General features: G+C 40.0%; 1 pseudogene; it reads right to left on the minus strand.

Moving 5' to 3' along the window:
* Positions 1-7,572: 7,572 nt before the first annotated feature.
* Positions 7,573-8,617, minus strand: LOC121999387 (annotated as a pseudogene).
* Positions 8,618-9,132: the final 515 nt, after the last annotated feature.

Here is a 9,132-nt window from a genome sequence, read left to right on the forward strand (position 1 = left end):
ACAGAACATGTGTCGGATCGGATACGTATCTCCTCAGCATAGATACATGGAATACATCGTGAATGCTAGCTAGAGATGGTGGTAGCGCCTGACGGTAAGCTACTGCTCCAATCCTCTCCAAGATTTGGAATGGCCCAATATATCGTGGAGCTAACTTACCTCGAAGACCAAATCTCTTCACCCCTTTCGTGGGTGAAAATCTCAAAAACACATGATCACCAATAGAGAACTCTAGAGGTCTCCGTCACTGATCAGCATAACTCTTCTGACGGTCCTGAGCCTTAAACATCCGCCGTCTAATAGTACGAATCAACTCTGCCTCCTGCTGAGCTCTCTGAGGTCCTAATAGTTGGGCCTCCCCAACCTCCTCCCATAGGATGGGTGTCCGACACGGTCTATCATACAAACACTACAACAAAAATATTAAAAGACAACGGTTAAAAACCGTTGTCGTAGGTCCTTTAAAACCGTTGTAATTGGCAATGTTGTTAAAAGTGGGGGCTACGACAACGGTTTTAAACCGTTGTCTTTGAATGAAAAGACAACAGTTTTACAACGGTTTTAAACCGTTGTCTTTGAATGAAAAGACAATGGTTTAAAACCATTGTTGTTTAGAGCATTTTTTATTAACAATGCTAGTTTACAACCGTTTTTAGGGCTTCGACAATGGTTTTTAACCGTTGTCTTTGAGGGTGATAGACAACAACAACGGTTTTAGATCATTATTTTTTAAATTATTATCTTTTAATACCAATATATCATATTTCAATATAAATATGTAATAAATAATCATAATCACAAAAGAAATAATATTTCCCATATCAATGTCATTCAAAATGTTACTTATACAAGAATTATATTACAATCACAAAAGAAAAAACATGTCTAATATTCAAATAAAATTTATCCCAATACAAATAAACAAATAAACATCATTTACAACTAATGAACAATTGTCAAAAGACTAGAAACTTGTGATGGTGGTTCATCATGCCATGTAGGATTGCAAGTAATTATTGTCAACTCAAGCCCCATCAAAATCTTCAACTTGTAGAATTTCATTGGACTCCTCTTTCTCACTTGCTGATTCTTCCATGTCAACCTTTTCCAACATTCTGGATTTTTGTGAATCAAAGTATGTGAGCAAAGCACCAAAAATAAAAGGGAAGAATGTAATACCTGTAGAAGACGTAAAACAGGGTTGATAGCTAAAATTTAGAGAAATGTAGTTGCTACTGTTGGAACCCCAAGGTGTTTTGATGTGATCAAACAAGCTAAGTTAGGTCCTGCGTTTGTTTAACCCTTGTGTCTAAGTGTGCAGGAGCTTAGGAACACAGGAAGTCGAGCGGAAGACGCGACTAACGAGAAGGACGGCACGGGGAGAGAGCCGACGGGCTCGGTGCGTACGAGGGACGAGGTGACCGCGGAAGAGTACACCGGCGGACGAGAAGAACGTGCGCGGCATTCGAGGGACGAGAAACCGGGAAGGAAGGCTGCTCGAGTAGAAGGCCGGAACATGGGTTCAGGTGAGCCCTATTCCGGAAGGCCGAGATCACCCAAGCAAACGGAGCCGGAGCGAACAGACCCGGACTGAGATGAGCTGGATCAAGACGAGCTGAACCGGAGTCGAAAAGTCAACCTATGTTGACCTTAGGGCTCCGGGCGCCCGGAACCATTCCGGGCGCCCGGAACCGACCGGGGCGCCCGGAATCGACTTTTCAACAGGATCGAGTTTTGACTCGATCCGACCGTTGGGGGATAAAATTTATCCCCCCCAGGGCGCCCAGAACCCTTCCAGGCGCCCGGACCAAGACTATAAATATAGCCTTGGCCCAGAAGCAATTACGAATTACGAACAACTACTTGTAATCCAGTGCTTTCATTTGTGTTATTTCTTTCTGTGCTTTCAACGCTGTAAGAGGCTACTCCGCCCAGAGGAGAATCAATTAATGCGCCTTCTTTGCCTTGGATTAGCAATCCTCTGATTGCAAACCAAGTAATTCCTTTGTGTCTATTTTCTGTTTTAATTAGTCTCTGCCTTTTTAATTACAAGTTCTTTTAAGTTAGTTGAATATCCGAGAAGGGTTTTTGGTTTTATTTTGTAGGGCAATTCACCCCTCCCCTCTTGCCGGCCTACAAAGGGACCTACAAGTGGTATCAGAGCAAGGCGCTTCAGGAGGACTAACCGCCGATCGAAGCAACAAAGATGGCCGGACCAAGCATTGTTCCACCAAAATTCGAGGGGAACTTCGCAGATTGGAAGCGTCGTATGGAGGTATTCCTAAAAATAGATTTTGAAATTTGGTTTATTATGAAATATGGTTTTGTAGCTCCAATAGATAAAGATGGAAAAGAAAAAGAAGAGAGCGATTGGACAAAGAAGGAGCAGAATGAGTCGGTAGCTAACAGCCGTGCGGAACATCACCTGCTGAGCGTGTTACCGCCTCAAGAGGTCAATCGCATCGGAAACTATTTATCTGCTAAAGAACTTTGGGAGAAGTTCTTGGAACTCCATGAAGGCACGTCCGAAGCAAAGCTCGCTAGAAGGGACATCTTCCGCAACAAACTGATGAACATCCGTCTGGAGAAAGGTGAGAAAGTAGCTGGTTTACACGCAAAGGTAAAAGAACTAGTTACTGGTCTCAAGAACCTCGGTGAAACGGTAACAAACCGGGACACTATACGCTACGCGCTCAACGCGTTTCCAAGAACTCCGGAATGGACATCAATCGTCGACGCCTACTACATCTCAAAAGACCTAGAGGTAAGCACTTTAGAAGAGTTGTTTTCTACTCTTGAATTGCATGAAACCAGGTATGCAGGAACGACAAAGGATACAACCCAGACTATGGCACTGAACGCAACCCAGAAGGATGAACTCGAGTCAAACTCCGAAGACGATCAAGAAGCATACATGGTAAGAAATTTTAAAAAGTTTCTTAGATCTAATAAATTTAAAATGCAGAATAAAAGGAATAAAAAAGGTGGAAGAAAGGTGCGGTGCTACCAGTATCAGAAGGAGGGACACCTAAGAGAAGACTGCCCAGAACTCAAAAAGGCCAAAAGGAAGTCTCCCAAGAAACACAACCTAAAAGCAACTTGGGACGACACTTCTTCATCCGAATCAGAAGCTCAAGAATATGCCGGAATAGCACTAATGGCAAGCTACGATAGACAAAGTATATCAGAACCTAGCATCGATGAAGGGGGAGCGACCTCAGATGAAGGCAGCGAAGCAGGGGGAGATTCAGGCTTCAAGTCCGATATGGTAAGTGAGGTATGCCTTTTACCCCCTGATCAACTTTATTCTGGGATTAAGGCAATGACTAAATCCATGTATAAATTAGAAAATGAAAATATCAAATTAAAAGATGAAATTTTTGAAACAAAAAGAATTTTAACAAAATCATGTCTTATAGAGGATTTTGATAAATTGAAAATGAAAAACTAAAAGAAGAAATAGAAAGATTGAAAAAATATAAAAGTTCAAATATTTCTACTTTTAGAAATTATAGAGGTTTAAATTGGTATTATAGATTTCATCAAAGTCAAATTAGAAATATATCAAAAATCTATGTACCTAGGAAATACTTGGTTAACCCTGTAGGTAGGGACCTCTACTGGGTTCCAAAAACCTGTTTAATTTAAATTTAGACTTAGCATTTTCAGCAAGGAAATTAAACGACTAATTTCATTATGAGGCTTTGGCTAAGGAAGTGGTTGTTGCTCCAATAACCAAGAAGGCCTAATGTCTCGCCACGACCTGGAAGCCAAATATCGAAATGAAAAGTTTAATTGACTAACTGAAAAAGCATTAATTTAATTTACCTAATGCTTTAAAAGAGTTATTCAATTTGTATTAGAAAATATTTAAAATTAATTTATAATTAAAAAAAAAATTGAAAATAAATTTTTTTAATTGACTTAGAAATTTTTCTATGAATATTGTCTTATACATTTTCCCTTGAAAATTTCCTTAGAAATCTTTTATGGAGAATAACTTAAAATTTTTGTTTTCTGAATATTGACTTAGAATTTTTTTTAAACTAGATATTCTCTTACAAATTAATATTAATTGCCTTAGAATTTTTTTTGTTTACCTTAGACTTGTTTAAAGAACCTCCGTTTTTAATGTGATCAAAGGGGGAGAAGTATGTTAAGTCTAGGGGGAGGTACTATAATTTTTCAATTGAAAAATATTTGGACTTATTGGAATATAAATCGTTTTTATTTGCATATGGTTACCCTAACTTAACTTGGGTTGCTCACATCAAAAAGGGGGAGATTGTTGGAACCCCAAGGTGTTTTGATGTGATCAAACAAGCTAAGTTAGGTCCTGCGTTTGTTTAACCCTTGTGTCTAAGTGTGCAGGAGCTTAGGAACACAGGAAGTCGAGCGGAAGACGCGGCTAACGAGAAGGACGGCACGGGGAGAGAGCCGACGGGCTCGGTGCGTCCGAGGGACGAGGTGACCGCGGAAGAGTACACCGGCGGACGAGAAGAACGTGCGCGGCGTTCGAGGGACGAGAAACCGGGAAGGAAGGCTGCTCGAGTAGAAGGCCGGAACATGGGTTCGGGTGAGCCCTATTCCGGAAGGCCGAGATCACCCAAGCAAACGGAGCCGGAGCGAACAGACCCGGACCGAGATGAGCTGGATCGAGACGAGCTGAACCGGAGTCAAAAAGTCAACCTATGTTGACCTTAGGGCTCCGGGCGCCCGGAACCATTCCGGGCGCCCGGAACCGACCGGGGCGCCCGGAACCCTTCCGGGCGCCCGGAATCGACTTTTCAACAGGATCGAGTTTTGACTCGATCCGACCGTTGGGGGATAAAATTTATCCCCCCTAGGGCGCCCGGAACCCTTCCAGGCGCCCGGACCAAGACTATAAATATAGCCTTGGCCCAGAAGCAATTACGAATTACGAACAACTACTTGTAATCCAATACTTTCATTTGTGTTATTTCTTTCTGTGCTTTCAACGCTGTAAGAGGCTACTCCGCCCAGAAGAGAATCAATTAATGCGCCTTCTTTGCCTTGGATTAGCAATCCTCTGATTGCAAACCAAGTAATTCCTCTGTGTCTATTTTCTGTTTTAATTAGTCTCTGTCTTTTTAATTACAAGTTCTTTTAAGTTAGTTGAATATCCGAGAAGGGTTTTTGGTTTTATTTTGTAGGGCAATTCACCCCTCCCCTCTTGCCGGCCTACAAAGGGACCTACAGCTACAACCACAATAACAGATTTGATAAATCATATACTCTTCAAGTACCCCATTCATGTCGGCAAATAAAACCACAACATAAAACTTTGTCAATAGAACCTGCAAAATATAAACATATATTAGAAGAGTTCATCTTTATCTGAAGCTCTAGTAACTCTTGACCATATACAATTTTTGATACAAGGAGAAAGTTTCAAGAAGGTTTATCCGAGACCTGCAAATGAAATTTGTAAATGAAATAAAATCAGACACAAATATAATCTGAACAAGAAAAACAAGAAAAGATCAGTAATAAAGATCATCATTTCTAACATGTAATAAAAAATTATTCTTTTTGATAATCGCATATATAGTTTCAACCTAAAAACTCAGTACCAACAAAAATACATATTTTTGTTTATATTGACAGAAATACTACATCATTATTTTATTGATTGAGAACAATTCAAGGGGAAATCTAACATGATAGAAAATAAAAAATAAAAAAGGGTTATTAGTGAAATATTCTACTCTGATAGGTAAAACAACCATACCAAATGGAAAGATGACTGAAGTCTACAGAACAGAAAAACCTGATTTGCATTTTGTGACCAAAAAATTGTTTATTTTTCAGCGGATCCACATAATTTGAATTCACCAGGAAAGAAGGAGATAGGCCAACATGCAAACACTATTTGCTTCAATTTTTTTCAAATCAACATCTTAGTTTGTTTTGCTCTGCAGTATTGTGCATTTGAAAGATGTAGATGGATGCAATATCGTCATTCATGGTGGATATTTTTGGAACATCTTGGCATGTTTTCATGTAAATAACTACAATTATGTTATAGTAACTGATGCAGAAAAGGCCTGCAACTTCGGCAGGATAGAATTATCTTGGTCAATACTTTTAGATGGAAGCACGAGCACTAAAGAATGATTAAAATGAAAAAAAAAACAAAAGAAATACAAAAGGAGTCAAATTTTACCCATCTCAAATAGAATGAAGGTATAACTTTAACAATAACATTATCAACCCCACTATTGCTGTTCCGGCAGCTATTGGATTAATTTTAAAACCATACTCAAAAGCTTCGGACGGTTGAGAAGTTAGAGAATGGCCGACTTACAAGTTTATCGAAATTGGAAAAAGGAGTAAATAATTCAATACTGACCTTTCAAGAAGAGGCTTCCTAGCGAATGCTCCAAAGGAAAATATATACTTTAAACACAATTCTCCACTTGCCTTAGCAGCTAAAGTATGGTACACATAATCTTCAAAAGCAAACAAAAATAATTCCAACCGAGAATAATGCAAGCAAAGGATCAATTTGTAAAACCTTTTTGATTGAATAACTGTCTACATACCAGTCAACAATTTGGATTCCTCCTCGATTAATTCCTCGCCAGCCGAATATGAGCCAAATCTAGCACTTGTATATCTTTGGACCAGCCTCTGTACACATTGTAGATATGTAAGACCCTTAAAATACATACCATCAGTAATAATTTAACTAACTACAGGACATAACTTTGAATAACTCAACAGTGTGAAAAAATCCGCAATCATAACTACAAGTGATAAAATCTAGATGGATAACATGTAATGTTGTTATTTTAGGAAACCCAATGGTGACTAATCAGGAAGATCAATAAGAAAGATGGATTTGCTTAGGATGAGATGAGTCATATTTCTAGCGGTAGTAATTAAAATAGCAATCAAGGTAAAACAACCTATTTTATAGTATTCAGATAGCAATCCAAGTTCATGCATAAAAAAGTGAATACCATCAACAATAGTTGGTATCATGAACAATAGGATGCCATATAAAATTGGTTGATACTAAGATGTAATTCAAAGGAAACATTACAAGAATAAAAAAAATGATGAACTAGGTAACAACGAACCTGGGCCGAAAATTACAAGAATAAAGTACTATATAAAAGTGTGTTTGCTGCATGATTGAACATTGAAAAAATAAAATTATATGATGCTCTAATGAACAAGTGAACAAGTAGAAGATTTGACCAACAGTAGCCATCAAGCACATAATTATCAATAGACAGTTCAGTCTAATGTATCAAAAGGAGGTAAGTAATGTTAAGATCCATTAACATTAGAAGGGAATGTAGAATTGCCCTGTAGATGTGCAGATAATCCTATCATGAAATTAGAAATTCTTGACAATTCTAACATGCTTAAAAAAAATCAGTAGGGGGAAGTATTAGCAAATAAAGGACTAGATCTACTTAACTGAGTCAAAGAAATCACCTTCTCACATGTCTCTTGTTCTACTGTGAAATCTTATAGCATAGTTACACAGATCCAATGGATCAGAGCCAGGTCGAAAATGTAGTAGACAATCTTAATTCATTACAGGAAAGATGTGTGATGAGAACCATACCCGCTGTGGGTCTCAATTACTTCAAGCTGGCGGAGGGCGATCCAAAGCCAGAAGGTGATCATGTGGCAAGGAACCATAGCGGCCCTTGCAAAGGAGGGGATCCCAAGGAGCAGCACCTCCGCCCAATGAGCATAGGGTGTTGCAAAGCCAATAGTCGCTGTGAATTCATGGTGGACACGATGTATCTTCTCGTACCCCCATTTGCAGTGCATTAGTCGGTGAATCTAGTAGTTGCCATAGTCCTCCACCATGAAGTAAACCAAGAGTTGCAAAGCCACTTCCCACAGTGAGGGAAGGGGAAACCCAGTCCTTATCTCCACAAACTACAAATAACTCTTTTAGTAAAGACAGAACAAAAATCTTCAAGAAAGTGGGTTGAAAGAAAAACAATGATGCTTTTATTCGGCTACGTAATTAAAAAGTAGATCAACAAAAAATATTACAAATTGAATAATGCAAAAAAAAAGTGAGGTACTTGTTATTGAACTAATAAAGAGGTTTTTTCTGCCTCGAAAATAGATCAAACTGCAGTGCAACCCTAAGGAATCAAGAAGGGACCTTGATGGTGGGGTAGGAGGAGAGTTGAAGCGGGCCGACGACGAGGAGGAACACCCGCATGATGTCCTTATAGCATTGGAAGAAGGAGGTCGGTGGGAGGTGGATCTTGGGCTGGATCTTGAAAGAGGAGACTGAGGCAGGGAAGCCGAGTTCGATGAGGGCAAGCAGGAGCGGCGCGAGGGAGAAAATGACGAAGAGGAAGATGATGTTAAGGTAAAATAGGAGGTAGTCGAGCATTCGTGCGGTGTAGCGGAACCAGATGTCCTGGGAAAAGGTCAGACTCCGCCCCAGCGCCGCCTCCGCCTCCCCAGCATCACGTACAGCAACATCGCCGGCAGCGCAATAAGCGATCGGAACGAGAGCGACGATACCGTCGGCAATGGGGATGTGGATCTGAATCGTTGGAAAAGGCTAACGCGCCTTGTGCTCCGCCGCTGGTGGCACCGCGATGGCCATAGTGGAGGAGCAGAGAAAGTCAGAGAGAGAGGGAGCGGACAAATGCGATCACTCTTTTCCCGGCTGTTGCTGCTCCTACGCGGCTCCAGTGAGCGAGACTGCGAGATATTGTGAGAAAAGAGGGACGAAAATGCTTAGGGATAGAGAAGGTAAGAGGGGAATGCGGCGGCAAACAAATTTCGTGGAGAGGGAAAGAAAAAAAACAGCAGTAAAAAATGACGAAGGGGAAAAACGGCAAAGGAAAAAAAACACCGGTATTCAACATCACTTAATAGACAACGGTTTTCAAAAACCGTTGTCGTAACTCCAAAAAAGCGCACATAGACAACAGTTTTTAAAAACTGTTGTCGTAGCCTTTAAAAACCGTTGTCATAGCCCCAAAAAAACATAAATAGACAACGGTTTTTAAAAATCGTTGTCGTAGGACAAAAAAAAAAATGCTAAAAGACAACGATTTTTGTTAAAACCGTTGTTAAAAGTCAAAACAACAACGATTTGGCATAAAATCATTGTCG

The sequence above is a fragment of the Zingiber officinale genome, chromosome 7A, assembly GCF_018446385.1.
Source record: "Zingiber officinale cultivar Zhangliang chromosome 7A, Zo_v1.1, whole genome shotgun sequence".
In the NCBI taxonomy this organism is placed as follows: Eukaryota; Viridiplantae; Streptophyta; class Magnoliopsida; order Zingiberales; family Zingiberaceae; genus Zingiber; species Zingiber officinale.